Source organism: Bactrocera neohumeralis, unplaced genomic scaffold, assembly GCF_024586455.1.
Source record: "Bactrocera neohumeralis isolate Rockhampton unplaced genomic scaffold, APGP_CSIRO_Bneo_wtdbg2-racon-allhic-juicebox.fasta_v2 cluster09, whole genome shotgun sequence".
Classification (NCBI taxonomy): Eukaryota; Metazoa; Arthropoda; class Insecta; order Diptera; family Tephritidae; genus Bactrocera; species Bactrocera neohumeralis.
Window position 1 is genome coordinate 14,638,647 of NW_026089622.1, and position 18,318 is coordinate 14,656,964.

The 18,318-nt window shown below is 37.5% G+C and overlaps 1 long non-coding RNA gene across 2 annotated transcripts in view; it reads left to right on the forward strand.

Annotated features, from left to right (window-relative positions):
• Positions 1-13,596: 13,596 nt before the first annotated feature.
• Positions 13,597-18,318, forward strand: part of LOC126764464 (uncharacterized) — a 96,940-nt gene continuing 92,218 nt past the window's right edge. The window contains exons 1-2 of one of the 2 annotated variants that reach the window (XR_007667993.1): positions 13,597-14,466; positions 14,591-15,038. This is a non-coding gene — a long non-coding RNA (uncharacterized LOC126764464). Of the gene's footprint in view, positions 15,039-18,318 lie in introns of both variants that reach the window. The other variant, XR_007667992.1, reaches the window with a different exon arrangement.

The following is an 18,318-nucleotide window of genomic DNA, read 5'->3' on the forward strand; positions in this document are numbered from 1 at the left end:
TATACAATTTTATTTGCGCATATGCTTTTGATTGATTTTTTATTTTTTTTCCTTGTGATTGCCGTAGCTTATTTTCCTGTTATAATCCTGCTTATACTTGATTAATTATAAGGGGTATTGCTGGAAATTACTGCAAGTAAATACTTGAACGTTTTTTTTTTTTTTTTTTATTGGGATGATTTTTGTGTTATAACACAACGGTACGCATTTACCGGCAATCACTCCTCCGCTGTATACAGTACCAAACTGCTTTGTTAGCGTTTTTCGGTTTTTACCGTAAAATAAACCGAATACCGAAAACAGTTTGGAAACGGTTTTCAAATACTTTTCCGACCGGAATTTTGGTCAGACCGCAGATTTAATTTTCTGATATAAAATCATACATATGTGTGTACATATAAAATAACAAGTAAGGAAGGGCTAAGCTCGGGTGTCACCGAACATTTTATACTCTCGCATGATAAAGTGATAATCGAGATTTCATTATACGTCATTTACATATTTTTCAAATACCGTATTTTTGTAAAGTTTTATTCCGCTATCATCATTGGTTCCTAATGTATATACTCGTATTATACAGAAAAGGCATCAGATGGAATTCAAAATAACGTTATATTGGAAGAAGGCGTGGTTGTTGACCGATTTCACCCATATTTCGTACATGTCATCAGGGTGTTAAGAAAATATTACATATATACCGAATTTCATTGAAATCGGTCTAGTAGTTCCTGAGATATGGTTTTTGGTCCATAAGTGGGCGACGCTACACCCATTTTCAATTTTTAAAAGAAGCCTGGATGCAGCTTCCTTCTGCAATTTCTTCCGTAAAATTTAGTGTTTCTGACGTTTTTTGTTAGTCGGTTAATGCACTTTTAGTGATTTTCAACATAACCTTTGTATGGGAGGTGGACGTGGTTATTATCCGATTTCTTCCATTTTAAAACTGTATATGGAAATGCCTGAAGGAAACGACCTTATAGAGTTTGGTTGACATAGCTGTAGTAGTTTCCGAGATATGTACAAAAAACTTAGTAGGGGGCGGGGCCACACCCACTTTTCCAAAAAAATTGCGTCCAAATATACCTCTCCCTAATGCGATCCTTTGTGCCAAATTTCACTTTAATATCTTTATTTATGGCTTAGTTATGACACTTTATAGGTTTTCGGTTTCCGCCATTTTGTGGGCGTGGCAGTTGGCCGATTTTGCCCATCTTCGAACTTAACCTTCTTATGGAGCCAAGGAATACGTGTACCAAGTTTCATCATGGTATCTCAATTTTTACTCAAGTTACAGCTTGCACGGACGGACGGACAGACGGACGGACAGACAGACATCCGGATTTCGACTCTACTCGTCACCCTGATCACTTTGGTATATATAACCCTATATCTGACTCTTTTAGTTTTAGGACTTACAAACAACCGTTATGTGAACAAACCTATAATACTCTCCTCAGCAACATTGTTGCGAGAGTATAAAAATTGAAATGAAACGATACAACTCACTTTGCTTTCCGCCAGGGGCTTTTGGGGATATTGTGAGTTTACGTATGTATGTATCCTATGTGTGTGTGCCTGAGTGTGTGCCGGTGCTTGTGCTTTGCTTAGGATTGTGCCTGTCCTTGGTTTTCTTGCTTCTCCAGTTCTCCAATCCTTTTGTTGCTGGTGTCGTAGCTTGTATTTTTGTATATCTTATTCCTTTTGTTTGTAGGTTATATGTCACTGCATTTTTCTCTCTGATCTCTCTCACTATAACGAACTCTGTCACCACACTTTTTAGTTTTTATTTTTTTTTCCTTGTGGGTTATATTTCCACTCACTGTCACCTTACATTCATATATGTATGTATTGTATGCGTATTATTTTCCACACTACACTCTTTGCCACCACACTTTCGTTTTGTTTTTTTGTAGCCGCACCTTTTCCCATGCGTATGAAATTTTATTTTTAATATATTCCTTTTTTTTTTTGTTTTCCAATTTTGTCACCACCGAGGTATATGCACGTACATATGTATATATATGTATGTATGTATCGACAACACGGTTTTTTGCTTTACTGTGTCACCACCGGCTTTTTTGTTTTTTTTTTCACAACGGTTTATTTGTTTGTAACTGCTAAAACTGTGTCATCTCATCTAATTGGTTTTCCACAATTTTAATCACCGGTTTTTTTTTTTTTCAATATTCACCAACGGGTTTTTTTCCGATTTTTTCAACAGCTTTCTCAACCGTATCACAAACGGTTTGTTTTTTTTTTAATTTTTTTTGTTACACCGGTTTTTTTTCACACTTTTATTTTATTTAGTTAACGCGTCACCGTGACCGATATGTTATTTTGTGTTTTTTTTTCCAATTTTTTTTTCACACTTTTAACGCGTCACCGTGACCGATATATTATTTGTGTTATCAATAGTGCCGTCCGGTACGGCTCGAAGGACCATAGAAACGTGCGATGTAAACCATATACTAGTGGGTATCAAACCCGCGAACTCACCCCTTGAATAGCGACGAAAGTGAAGGAGAGGATTCCGAAAGTTCAAGCGACGAGATGGCAATCGATGCGTATATGAGGATCGTAATCAAAAGAGAGGCTGGCGCCGTCTGCCAGTCCCTTTTGTTACTTGTGTTTGGTGTCCTCATGTGTGGTGTGAAAGGTGTGGTGTAGATGATGATGAAATGATGACGTGTTGAATATGAGATGTGGATGTGAATATGGTGTAGATGTGTGGACTATGATGTAAATGATGTAGATGGTGTAGTCGTGTTGAGTATGGTGTGTATGAGTGGGGTGTAGCTTGATTATATTAAGAGGGGGGTCAGGTGCTCATTTAGCCACTGGTAATCGAAGGTGCTTTTGACAACACATTTCACAGGAGTGTAGCCAGGGCACTGGAGAGAAGGAATGTGGCAGCACCGGTGCGTAGATTGATAGAGGCCGTACTGCGCACCAGAATTGCTGAGACCACAGTAGAAAGTAAATTTGAGGACCATCTCTGCGACCTAGTACAACGCGGTCTAAACGTAGCAAAGAGGTGGTGTAGTGGAGTTGAATTAAGAATCAACCCCTCAAAGACGACAGTAATTCCATTTACGAGACGCAGGTCGCTACCCGTCTCAGGAATCTCACACTTGGTAGAGAGGTCGAGATGATGAGCAGGGTCAAATATCTTGGTCTTACGCTGGACTCAACCTTGCGGTGGAAACAGCATGTGCACCAGACCCTGGTAAAAGCAACAAAGGCATTAATGGTTCGCAATCGGCTGGCGGGTAAATCCTGGGGCTGTAAGCCAAGGATCGTAAGGTGGTTGTACACTAGGGTGGGTCGATTCCGGGCTTTTTTCGATTCGGGATTTCTAATAGTGCGGAAAAGTTGCCTTAGTACTTCCTGATTCCAATGCAACTTTTTGTTTTGAGATCGGATTGCATCTTCAACCCCAACTCCGGCCTTGGAATTTCGGAAATTCGCCTAAAATCGTGAAATTGTCTACCTAGCGCCTGAAATACGCATCTCATGGCAAAATGTATGAAAGAAAAGTTATTTGCTACCGAAATGGTATATGTGATCATGGCCGTAGGACGAACCGTTCTCGAGATACGAGCGAAAATGCGGCGCGCCACAGCGCAAGGTGAAAATCCGGAATCGACCCACCCTATTGTACACCATGATTATGAGACCGATAATCACGTATGGGGCGGTGTCCTGGGCCTCAACAGCGTCTCAAGCTTCGGTGGGTACCCAACTATCGAAGCTACAGCGACTAGCTTGTGTCTGCATGACGGGCGCAATGCGTACTTGCCCTACGGCAGCTTTGGAGGTCCTGATGGAACTCACACCTCCTCATTTGGTGATCGGTCAAGTAGCCAAGCACTCACTTCTGCAAATGACAGCAGAGGGGTGTGGCAAAGGTAAGGTAATCTCGTCCCAGAGGATGGGGGTGATAAGTGGTAATATTATAATAGCCCTCCTCCAGAAGGACAGCATTTCCAAAACAATTAACTTCACGAAGAAGTTCAAGGTTACCCTCGGCAATAAAAATGAGTGGAACTCCACTCTTGAGCTAATGCTGAGGGAAAGTACGTTGAAGTGGTACACCGACGGCTCGAAAACGTCGGAGGGAATTGGGGCAGGGATCGCGGGTCCACGCACCAAACTCTCCATACCGATGGTTAGCTTTCCGAGCATTTTTCAGGCAGAGGTCTTTGCCATAAGTTGGGGTGTAGAGATAAACCTCCATCGCAACTACCGCAATGAGCGAATAACCATACTCAGCGATAGTCAAGCGGCACTAAAAGCAATCTCTTCCTACGAGATCAAATCGCTACCAGTGCAGGAGTGTCGAGAACGGCTGAATAGCCTAGCTGAACGAAACCAAGTGCACCTAATTTGGGTGCCTGGTCATAGAGGAATAGCCGGCAACGAACTGGCTGATGAGTTCGCCCGCTCTGCAGCATCAACCAATATGGTAGAGCCCAAACCATTCACCGGGGTCGGCCCCCATACCGTAAAGGAGCTGCTCCGTAAGGAAGAAAGAGTGGACAGAGAAAGGAATTGGCAACAAGCGCATGGTATGCGACATGCTAAGTTGCTAATTGGGGGGTACAACCGGAATAGGTTCAAATCAATAATCAACCTCCCAAGGAATAAACTCAGGTTACCACACCGGCCACTGCAAACTGAACAGACATTTATTTAACATGGGTCTATCAGCTTGCGCCAACTGCCGGTTTTGCGACAGGGAGCCTGAAACACCGGAACACCTGCTAACCAACTGCACAGCAGTCTGTAGACGCAGGTTAAAGGTCCTAGGATCCATGTTTCCTAATAGGGATCACATCGCCTCACTAGCACCCAGTAGGTTATTGGACTTCATCAATATACTGGGGCTTAGTGAGTCCCTTTGAATTAGGAGAGGGCACAATAGACCATAGGTCGCGGTGCATTCCTCAATTATTTATCTATCTATCTAATGGAAAACATGTACTTAAACAGAATTTAATGTACTTTAACAATCAGCGGTTAGCCTTCCCGATTGTGTACGCAGTTCGACTACGCGAATACGACAATCGGAGCCGTAGTAGAGCCTCTCTATTCGGCCAAGCCGGCATTCGGTAGAGCGCGATTATAGTCGAGTTAACAACAGCGCGCCAGTCGTTTCTTCTTTTCGCTACGTGGCGCCAATTGGACATTCCTGGCCCTTCCAACGGAGTGGAGGTCTTCCTCTTCCTTTGCTTCCCCCGGCGGGTACAGCGTTGAATGCTTTCAGAGCTGGAGTGTTCCGTCTATTCGGACAACATGACCTAGCCAGCGTAATTCGCTGAACTATATCAATGTCGTCATATATCTCATACAGCTCCTCGCGCCATCGAATGCGATATTCGGAGCGGGCAGCGCGGAAAGGGCCGTAAATCTTATATGCACCATATAGCAGGACGGGAATTATGAGTTCTGTTTTTGTTCGTCGAAAGAGGACTTTACTTCTTTATTGGCTATTTAGTCCGAAGTAGCACCTGTTGGCAAGAGTTATCCTGTGTTGGATTCCTTAATTCGTTTGCCATGGTCGTCATCATCCGAGGCTTGTTGTTTCCTTTCATTGGGGGTGTTACGTGGCGGGTCCCAAACCCAGCGCACAACCCTTTATCTCGCCTTCAAACGGATGTTCTTAGGCTACCCAGAGGATACTTGGTCAAAGACCGTAAGTCGTGAGCTGCTTGAGCCATATGTAAAAGAATCGCTTCTGGCCACTCCCAAGTGAATGGCGATCAGAGAACTTTGCTCACTTGCGTGACACATGACTCCATCCGACTGAAGTCATAATGAAGAATTTTAATTCTTTCCCAACGGTTTAAGAAGGAAGCCACATAGCCTTTCATGAAGGTAGGAAACCTTAGCATGGACGCCTTTATCATAAAAGGCCCAGCAAAATCGACACCTGTGGTGGTGAAAGGCAGAGCAAAATTGCAGTGTTCAGGTGGAAGTGCTGCCATAAGCTGCGTTCTCATTTTCCGTTTGTACATAGTGCACGTGAAAATGCACTTCTTGATTTGGGCCTTCAGTCGGGGTATGTACAGCTTTTGGCGGACCATAGGTAGCATGGAACGATGTTCGGCGTGTAGCACTAGTATGTGGATATATCTAATAAATAAAGTGGCAAACGGACACCTCTCTGGTATGATTATAGGGTGGCGTTCATTATACGTTAGGCTTGAATTAGAAAGCCGATCATTCGCACGAAGTAGACCCTTCGTGTCTAGAAATGGATTTAGAACTAAGAGTGAGCTCTTTTTATCAAGAGGCTTCGATTCTCTTAGTAATGCTATATCACAACTGAAGTAGCGTGTTTGGGTTGATGCGATAAGAGCGACCTTTGCCTTTGGAAGTCTTGGTGCGTCAAAGCATCGCAATGGGGACAAGTTGTTCCCTTTATTTTAAGTTTAAGTCTCTCTGAAAACTTGAGCATATAGGCGACTACCCGGAGGGCAGTGTTGCATGATAAGTGTCGATTTTCAACTTTCTGGGGCAAGTATGTTGCGCATGGGCGATTGTGGCCAAGAATCGGGAGATTCTGTTAACCATTTTCTAACCAGGGTAGAAATATCTCGGAATCGGAAATAAATATAATTTGTGTTTCGCCATGTTTAAGTGGGTCCGCACCATTGAAGCTAGTTTTGCTAGTAGCAGAGCGCCACAAATTCAAGTCGTGGTAGACTTATCGTTTTTAGAGGCGCAACTTTTGCTTTTGCCGCTAGTAGGTGGCTTGTAGTTGCGACATCGCTTTGTGTACGCACACATATAGTGGCACAATATGCCTTTCAGAGGCGTGTAGGCGCAGAAGCCGTGTAGTTCCACTTTGTATTCGGGGGAATAGTTTACCCACCGTGGAATTTGTATCTGCGAGATGTCGTTCAATTTCACTTGTTCAACTAAATCCCAGTCGGTTCCGTCTAGCCATAATTCTTGTATCAGAATTTTCGTTTGTATCATAATTGGCGAAAGCCATCCTGCGGGGTCGAAAAGTTTTGCCACCGGGGATAAAATTTGTCTCTTTGTTATGGCGGATAATGCGGATATTGACTCTGTAGTATAATATGAAAACTTGTCAGATATCGCATTCCATTGGATGCCTAGTGTTTTTGTTGTACTTTCCTTTTCGAATGTAAGGAAGTTAGTATCCAACAAATGGTCTTTTGGAATATTTTTTAAAATATTTGGGTGATTAGCTGTTATCTTTTTTAATGGTTGTACTTTCCTTTTCGAATGTAAGGAAATTAGTATCCAACAAATGGTTGTTTAGAATATTTGTTAAAATATTTGGGTGATTAGCTGTTATATTTTTTAATGAAAACCCTGCGGTATTGAGGGCATTTATTACCTGCGATAAGGTATCGTAAGCAAGTGGAAGACTGTGGCTTCCAGACAGGATATCGTCTACAAACGTCTGTGTTTTTAACAATTGCGTTGCCAGAGGAAATTCTGACTTTGTGTTTTCTGCCAGTTCGTGGAGTACGAATTTCTAAATATGGAGCACAGTTTACGCCTAAGGTTACTGTTTTTAATTTAAAGTCGCGTAGTGGACTTTTGACAGATTTTCGGAAAATAATTCGCTGAAAATCTTGATCATCTTTATGTACGACTATTTGTCGATACATTTTCTCTACATCCCCATTGAATACGTATTTGTATATACGCCAGTTCAGGTCCCGTAAATAGTATATCATTTAGGGAATTCCCCGAGCTAGTGGTTCTTGAGGCATTGAAGACAACTCTGACTTTTGTTGTTTTTTAGTCAGGCTTTACTACTGCATGATGTGGCAAGTAGAATGAGTAATATTTGCCTTTTATGATTTTTTCACATGGGCTTACTTCCTCCAAGTGATCTAAATGAAGGTATTCTTCTAAGACACCATCATAATCTTGTTTCAGCTCACCTTTTCTAAGTAGGTTTTTTTCCATACTTAGAAACTGCTGTATTGTTGAGGTGCGAGAGAGTGACCTAAGGCGAGTGTATCTGGAAATTATTGTTTTAGTGGTAGTCGTACGACATACCGACCATTATCTGATCGAGTAGTTGTGGCTTTGTAAAAGTCTTCACAATACTGATTTTCTGGTGTTGTAATTGAAATGGGGGGGAGTTCTTCTAACTCCCAAAATTTTCTCAATTGTGAATTGAGGTACTTGTTTGAGATTTCCTCAACTTGAGTTGTCATTGTTGTCTCTGATTCCGCAACTAGTCCACTTAGGACCCATCCAAAAATGGTACTTTGCGAAATTTTTTCAACACCTTCTAGTAGAATTTGCGATATAAGATCGCTGCCTAATAGAAGGTCTATTTGAGCGGGGGTGTTGCAGTCGAGATCTGCTAACTTTAGGTGTGTAACCTTTTGCCAATGTTTGCTATCTATATGATAGCTTGGAAGACTATGGCTTCTGCTTGAACGCGCTTATCCGCTTGAGAGGAAATTAGGGTACTGGGACAGATTTTATTTGAGTTCCCATTCCACGTAATTTTATAGTTGGCTTGCTTTGTTGGCAGTTTTAGCCTATTTTGTGCCCTAGACGCTATGAATGATTCTTGTGATCCTTGGTCTATTAGGGCTCTAAGGTTGAACAGATCTCCTCGATCTTCGATGGAGACAACTACTGTGGATAGTAGTACTCTACTTAGATTTTCGCTGTGTAAAGTTTGAGTTTTTCATGCCTTTGCGCAGCGTGGTGTCTTTTGGCAAATTTCGGGATTTTTTGTTTCGGGAATTGCTGTTGTAACTAAACCCGTGGTTTTTTTTGAGATAGAGCTACTTTGACATGTGTTGGAAAAGTTATTGAGGTGTAACATAGAATGATGCCTTTTGTGGCAATATACGGAATTCAATTTGCTTTCGCAAGTATTGAGATTGTGTGAGTGGGACAAGCCTCTTTGATCTGACAAAGTTGTTCCTTTAATTGAAATTCAATTTTTTAAACTTCTCGCAAGTGTTTAGCTTATGCCCTCCCGTACATAGCTCGAGCTCGCAAGAAGTATGTTCATATGTGAACGATTGTGTTTTGAAAAAACTTATGTTTAAATGATTGTTGCTTCCGGCTTGGGGTCTATTGAAGCTTCGATTTAGGTCGTTTTGAACGTTTTTAGTTCTGACTATTTTTTGTCTACCCTTTCCGCAATTTCGAATTGGGTAGTTAAGAAATCTTTCATCTGCTGCTACGTTGTACATTTTCTTCTTGATGAGAGCGATTGCTCCCACAAAAGTAACAATTTTTCTGATAATGCGGCGGTACATATGTTTACCAGAACAGGATCCCAATTTTGTGTGGGAATATTTTGTGTCGATATAACCGACAAACAATTTAAAAAAGTGGATTCCAGTTTGATGAATTCTTCACTGGTTTCTTTTAGAATTTTAGGTAAGTTCATTAGCATCACTACTTGCTTGTTGACCAATATTCTCTCATTTTCATATTTTGATCTTAGAGCTTCCCAAGCATAATTGAAATTATCGTCATTTAATGCGAACTGCTTCACTATTACGCCTGCTTGACCTTTAGTTTTGTATCGGAGGTGATACAATTTTTGCACTTGTGATAATTTTGGATGGTTGATGTACACGGCTGTAAACTTGTCCCGGAAGAACGGCCATTGTTCATAACCTCTATAAAATATTTCCGTATCACACGCTGGCACTTTGAGATGAATGCCTAAGCTTGTCTCTTGGGCTTGCAATTGTGATAGCTCTACTCTACTGGTGGGAGTAGGTGCAATTGGTTTTATAAATTTTATTTGATTTGATATCATTGCTTTTGTGTCTTTCTACTGGTCTAAGCCGTTTAGCGTAAGCCGAGGATTTGAAATTTTCAGGTAGATCTGAAACATCAGTTTCTACTATTGCGTCGTATGCAGCTTGGAGGTGTGTCCAAAAATTGTCAATAGATTTATTTTTTATTTCTAGTACCGATTCAGAGTTGCCCTGAATCGGTGAAGATGCAAATCGAGTGCAGTATTTAATTAAGCTATCACTCTCAGAAATGAATTTACTATACGAAATGTCTATCCTCCTTTTTTGCTTTGTTGCATCCTGCTTCAAGTGTGTAGCTTCTGCAGGTGTACATAGACTTTTGTCATCAGTAATCATTTTTGGAATTCTTAAGAATTCTGCTTTAAATTCTTTTGAATCTGTGCTCGTGCAGAAAATTTTAATTAGGAAAATATATGTGTATTTTATTATAATAAAGGAATGCGGTACCGAAAACTCTTTTCAATAAATAAGAGTTACTAGTTTCGAAAAATAGTTTTAGAACACGTTTATCGCTTTTAGTTCTCGCGTTTGTATTCACTTGCGTTGTTTTTTTAATATTGTTTATGGGTTTATTACTATACTAAGTCAATATCCTTTCTACATACGTATGGATGTTATGTGCATATAGTATGCGTTAAATAAACAAGAAAAAACGTTAACTTCGGCTGCACCGAAGCTAATATACCCTTTACAGATGTATTTTTTTTAGTAACTATGTGTCCAGTTTGTATGGAAGCTATATGCTATAGTAATCCGATCTGAACAATTTTTTCGGAGATTATGTTATTACCTTAAGTAGTAATCCATGTCAAATTTCCGACAAATGAGCAGCTTCTTGAAGAGAAAATGGCGTTTGCAAAATTTCAAAACGATATCCTAAAAACTGAGGGACTAGTTCGTATATATACAGACGGACGGACAGATAGACAGACGGGCATGGCTAAATCGACTCAGTTCAACATACTGATCAGTTATATATATACTTTATAGGGTCTCCGACGCTTCCTTCTGGGTGTTACAAACTTCGTGACAAACTTACATTATACCCTGTTCAAGGTATAAATATAAATATGTCGGAAATCGCCAAATTGGACTTTGAATATATATGTATGTATGTATATGTATGTACAAAGGTACTTAGTATGAAATAATACATTTAATTTTTCAACCAATGTTCGATTTCCGATTTTCCGCACCGTTTATTTATTTTCTTAATATGTCTTATTTAATTGTATCCTATGTTTATAGGTCTACAAGCATTTGAAAATATACGGCAATATATAAAAAATTCGCGTTTATGTATTCGCGGTTGTGTACTCGCGTTTAGAAATATGCGGTAAAGCGCTAATGTATATATTTATATATTTGTATGTAGGTCCACCCAACTCTTTTTTTTTACACGGTAGATACGTTCCTCAGAAATCCGTGTAAAAAAAACCGTGTATTAAAAGAGGCGTTTCCTGTAGTAAAATGGGGGATCCGTTCCATGTCATCTGAAAACTGTGTAAGATGAAATAAAGACCTATATTTACTTCGAAAAACAGTGCACAAAATGTTGAAAACTATAAAATTTCATATATGCATACAAATTGTATGTTCATATGGCATTTTATTGAGCATTAAAACTTAAAATACATAATTCACACAGGTGATTGGTAGAGCAAGCAAAAAACAAAAGAAATCAGTTAATCCAGAATTAAGAACAGAAAAATTATAATACAAATAAGGAAACAAATATTTACATAGCTACATAATTATCGTCACTACTTCATGGATAAGATGATACGAAACTTTCGTATTGGCTCTCACTGTTCTCTCAAACGCGTTCCCCGATTATTTGACAGCGATGGAGAACCGCTATAATTAACTGTCAGTGGAATGTAATTTCATTAAACTGTGCGAAGATAAATTTTTATGTAAATTAGTATACATTTATATATGCATTTTCAAAGTTTTTAAGTTAGTGTTTTGTAAAATTTAGCGGAAATTTCAATAATTACGAAGTTTGTGGTCAGAATATATATATATCCTGTATATGTAAATTATATTTTAAGCTATAGTAATTAGGTATACATTTCTCTTGAATATGTGACGTTTTTTATGAATTGTTTTGTTTTTCTGTTTATTACTTATTTTAAATAGTTACATAAATTATTCAAAATGTATTTACATATCTGCGTACTTAATAGTACTAGCATACAAATTGTAATATTTTTTATGAATTGTTTTGGTTTATCATGTTTATATATATAGTAGTGTGAAAATTGCAAAACACCCAAAAGTTTAATATAAAATGCCCAATCTAGTAATTTTCAGCGGTAGCATTATTAGAAATTTTTATAAAAAATGCGAGTTTTGACAGCTCTATCTCGAATCAAAGAGTTTCGTATCATCTTATTCATGACCATAGATAACTTTGGTTCGAGAGAGAGCTGTCAAAACTCGCATTTTTGATAACATTTGCCAATGATGCCACTGCTGAAAAATATTTAATTGGGCATTTTATAAACAACTTTTGGGCATTTTGCAGTTTCCACATTACCACTGAGGTATGCAAATAGCGCGTTACCGATATTTTTTTGAGTGCTCGATTCCTCAGTAGGCCTATATCACTCATATATATAAATAATTTTACACAATACTGACATCTAATTTTACAAAATTTTAACAACGCACTAATTTTGGCAGTTCGTTTTAGCGCTGCTCTTCTGGCATCCCGCCTTTTTCACTAACTGTTGGGTGACGGGACCCTGATTGTGTTTTGTTGCCAGCTCAGAAAACAGATCAGGGTTCGCTGCCAGCTGACAAGCGAGAGAGCAAGAAAAGAGATTCTGATCAATTTATCTATGTCATGACTACTTGATAACAAGCGCCTTTGTTTGCGACGAACTGGACTAAAGTCGGTATATTATCGCTGGTTATATCCATTTCAGCAATATAAATATCATGCGAACAAAATGTGTTAGGAAGAGTTATCGAATAAGGGAATTTCGCAGTTACTACTGTGTATGTTCATTTCAGCAATGGTACTAAGTGTGGTAAAAATACACATAATTACAAGACAGTGAGTTTGAAACCGTACTAGATTAAAAGTTTTTTTACAAAAATAAATTTTTTTTCAACCGTGTAACTTCAAATCCGTGTAAAAAGAAACCGAGTATGTTTGTATCCTCTTTTATGCTATATTCTTCTTGCTACTTTTTGTTTACTTTTTTGGAAGCAATTCCTCTCATGAGCGCGACAGACTGCAGCAGCACGACAGTGAACTGAAAATGGCGTCGTGAATCCTACTACATGAACATTTGTAAGAAGGCAGCGACATAGCAATGGCCGGCATGTACACAAAACAACGTAGTTGTCCATTTTGTATGTACACAATTTCGTTGTGGCCATACTAATACCTTTCACTTCAATGAAATTTTAATATTTTGTTCAAAGTGAAATTTTTTATGCAAAAAATAAGTAAATAGGTAAATTTATTTGCTTTAAATTATCAATTGTTATTACAAATGACATTTTACATATTAGTGGCATCGCCACTCTATCTCATCTCTCTACTGTTAACTCTACTGTCGTCCTACTGCCGTTGGCAAATATAAAGATATATTGAAGTTAGCAAGAGCGACAACTGTCGGCCTGCAGTCGTATAGTCGTGCAGCTGTCAAAATAACTGTGTCCATAAGAACGTGTGTATTTTAATATTTGACAGATGTCGTTTGCAGTCAGTCGCGCTCATTGTGTTCACCACTTCACAGCTTAATAAGATGAAGAAGTATTGTCCGTATAATTTGCAAGCAAGATTGATAGAAACAAGATTGCGCAATGACGAGTTCAAATTTTGTTCGTTCTGCGCATCTACGTCACGGTTGACCAACGTACAATCAGCTGATTTTCAGTTGCTTGTTTTTCTTTGCGATAAGAATGAATTTTGTATTCCAGGCATACAGAAACATGAATATTATCAAAAGTTAACATTAATATAAGTGAATATTAATAAAAAATGTCAATCTGAGCGAATATTTTATAGTGAACATTTACCTACATATTCATTTCATTGTATTTTCGTTGTATTATTTAATTTTGTCTCCTTGCTGTGTTTGTTTCAACTATATACATTTATGCAAATAAAAATGTCTAAATGACTCTCAGTCTACACCGTCATGAAACACAGCTACATCACCTTTCACCACCCCACATTGGCAGACAAAATTATCATAAACGAACAGCACGCTTCACTCACCACTCACCTTCCACATCACACCAATACACTCAAATATGACACCACACTATCAACTAGAACACCACAACTTTCAAAAAAAAAGGGACATACAACTCCAGCCACCTTCACTTCGCTTATTGCTTCCGTACGAGCCAACACTCATGACACTTGCGCATACCCTTTCGCAGCATATTTTCTTCCTTTTTTGTTTCCACGTCCATCATCGTTTGTTGATTCCGCCGCCGATTGAGGTATACGATCAGTTTATAACGTTTAAGAATATTCTGAAATAAAATATAATTACGAAATTTACACATCCAAAAAAACCCTGTGCTGTGCGTTATTTCTTTTATAACAAAAAGTGAGTTCGGAAATAAAATAGAATTGTGAATTTGAAATCCAAAAACCCGTTCTGTGCGTTGTCTCTTTTAGACTAACAAGTGAGTTTCGGAAATAAAGGTGAGTTCACCAGTTAATAAAACATGGTCCTTCGAGCCTACAGAAAGGCACCTTAAAAAAGAAAACCAAAAAAAAAAATAATAATAATAAAATAATAATAATAAAAATTTTTAATTAAATAAAGTGTGGTGAGTAATACACATATTTTTAAAACTATAAAAGTGGAAAAAATATTAGAAAACAGTGGGGTGAAAAATACCTAAAAATCATAAATAAAAAAAAATTGTCATATTATAAAGTGTTAGAGGAGTGCAACACAGTTCGGATATATGAACACATATACATATGTATGTATACATCTATACATTGAAGCGAACAAAAACCCATCAAAAAAAAAAAAGGAAGACTAAACGAAAACAAAAACAACAACAACAGCGGGCGCGAAACTAAATAAATCACACCACCGGGCGCGGATAATAAAAACAAAGACAACATACCCAAACGCACTTACATAAGCACACAGGATAATAGGAGCATACGAAGAGCAGTGGGATAAGAAGCATAAGGAAACAAACATTAGGGCAAGCCACAAATAAATACACTCCCCCAAAATTCCCTTGATGCGTGAAAGGGTAAGTGTATCGCTTCCACCTTTTATTTATATGCATGTACATATATATGTATGTAAGTTTAAAAACTGGTTTATTAATTATAACTCTGTTATAACTTTAAAGAGTTCATCTAAACGGATACTAAAATTTAATACGGTGTATCAAAATACCGATATTAAAGTTGATAAAATACATACGTGTATTTAAATTGCCAATTGCCTATATAAGTTAATGGTTGCCACCAGATGATTAATAACACGCTGTTTTGAATAGTGATGTTGAACTCAACTTTCTTTATTAGGCACATTTATTTTATACATTTATTTATTTTATATACGAATTCTTACTTACTAGTACTTATTTCTGTATACTCTATAATGATAACGTAAGCAATAATTACAGCAAAACAGCAAACCTCAGTTTGGTCTAGAAACGGCTTACATTGCGGCGGCACGGCTTTCGTTCTGGTTTAGTGCCGAGGAAATGTGCTGTTGTTGTAAATTTTGGAAATGAACTTTATTGAGCAATGATATTGTATATTTACAGAATATTGCTGAATTGAGTAATATCGGTATATTTTGCTAGCTACGACAACTTTGTTGTTGTACATTTTGTAAGCTATGCTAGCTGTGATAACTTATATCAGGGATAATGGGATGCCCAACTTATTCCAGTGTGAGAGCGCCTCAAAATAAGCGTTTTTTATAACATTTTCTATTATGGCCAGATCGAAGAAAATAAGAATTTTTGGGCATTTTAAATTAAAACACCCAACATTTATTACGATTGCAAATTATTATATATTGGACTTTTAATATATGACGAAACTACTTAAATCGTTTTTTATAATTTTATTGTATATTAAAACAACTGACGTTTGATCTTTCAATACTTAATAAGGTGAAATAAGCCTGTTAGTTCTCAATTAATAAATGTTTTTAATCATTTGTAATTGAAAATTAATTATTCTATGCATCAAATAGCAAAACGTTTCATGAAATATTTTTAAATTTCGCATTTTCTTTGATTTTAATTTTTTTTTAATTTTTATTAGCGACCTTGAACGGCGGCAACAAATCCCTCAGTTCATATATATTTTTGGTATAATTTCAGTCTGGCCTTTCCAGTCATTCCAATTGCAAAACGTCAAAACCAACCCAATCCAGTCAACTGTCAAAGTTCGGTAGGTGAGCGGTTCTCACATTTCCAGGCACAGGAGAGTTGGAGATCTCTTTATCTCTGACTTATATGCTTCTCTTTGTGAACACAATCACACCAAACATTACAAAAACATCCAAGTCTCTACTTGCAATATTTTCCAGCAGCACCCCTTCTGCTTTTAAAGCAGCAAGCAGGATTGCACTAATAAGCAAAAGGCATATTAAAAAGTACAAAACGAGAAATAAAAGAAAAAATATATACAGAACAAATAATTTATAAATTCAAACACCCATACATATATACATGCAAACCTACTTATCATAAATTGGAATTTACCTAATAGCACGTTTTAGACATATACTTACCAATATTTAGTAGAGGCATATATAAAAACACATATACGAGTATATACATACCGCCATTGATAAAATGATACGAGGCTCTCGCATTGGCTCTCATTTTTCCTTCAAACGCGTTCCCTGATTATTTGACAGGCAAGGAGATCAGGGAATTTTTGACAGTTGATTTCAGAAAAGGCGGGATCATGGATAATATGATACGAGACTTTCGCATTGGCTCTCATTTTCTCTCAAACGCGTTCCCTGATTATTTGACAGCGAAGGAGATCAGGGAATTTTGATCAGCTGATTTCAGAAAAGGCGGGATGCCAAAACCGCTATAATTACTTGTCGAAATTAGTGTGAAATGAAATTTCATTGAACTGTGCGAACATATTTTGGCAAAATAAATGTTTATATAAATTAATTAATGATTTAGCATTTTATAATTTATATATGTACCTATGCATTTTCAAAGTGTTTAATTTTGGGTTTTGTATAATTTATTAAATACCCAAACTAATATTTTTCAGCAGTGGCATCATTGACAAATGTTATAAAAAATGCGAGTTTTGACAGCTCTCTCTCGAATCAAAGAGTCTCGTATCATATTATCCATGATACTGTCACACATGTGTGTTGAGAGCAGAAGTTAAATACCTGCAAATCTCATCTCTCTTTTTCCATTGTATCCAACTTTCCTTCTTCATTTACTCGAAACGCGATTAGAACAATAAATTGTTATTACATAAATTGCATGCCTACATAGTATAGACCACATATATGTACATAGGGACAATTAAGTTACTGAAAAGTAATACAGTTTTGGAAAAAAAATTAACACCACGAATTAACAACAAAACAAAAAAAAAAAACATTATTATATAAAATCATAGAAAATTATTATACCATATATATGTACATATATGCACATATAAATATTCATATATTCAAAGTCCATATTGACAACTGGTTCAAGCAATACCCCTTGTATTTGCACAACAAAACAAGCAGGTTTGCACCGTATTAAAGTAATTTAAACATACTTATATGCATACGAAGCACATATCGCGCACACTTATCTACAAAAGGTATTGACCCCTTTCGTTACATACGTACGAGGGCATACCAATAAATCCGGAAGCTAAAAAATACTCGCCGTACATATAAAAAAAAATTATAATTATAATAATATTATTATAAGCCAAACGATTGAAAATTTTTGGACACGTCTCCAAGCTGCATATGACGCAACTGTAGATACTGACGAGTCAGATCTACCAGAAAACTTTAAATCTTCTGCTTGCGCCAAATTTGAAAGCTGCTTAGACCAGTATAAAGATACAAAATTTATGATCGCAGATCAATTAAAACTCATTAAATCAGTCGCACCTATTCCCCATTCGAGAGTAGAGCTGCCACAAATACAAGCCCAAGAAGCAAGTTCTGGCATTCACCTCAAAGTGTCAGCATGCGATACAGAAATATTTAATGGAGGTTATGAACAATAGCCGTCCTTCCAGGACATGTTTACTGCCGTGTACATAAACCATCCAAAACTATCGCAAGCGCAAAAGTTGTATCATCTCCGACACAAAACAAAAGGTCAAGCAGGCGTAATAGTAAAACAGTTCGCATTAAGTGATGACAATTTCAATTTGGCTTGAGAAGCTCTGAAAGCAAGATATGAAAACAAAAGAATATTGGTCGACAAGCAAGTAACGATACTCATGAACTTGCCGAAAGTTTAAAAAGAAACAAGTGAAGAATTCATAACACTAGAATCCACTGTTTCAAATTGT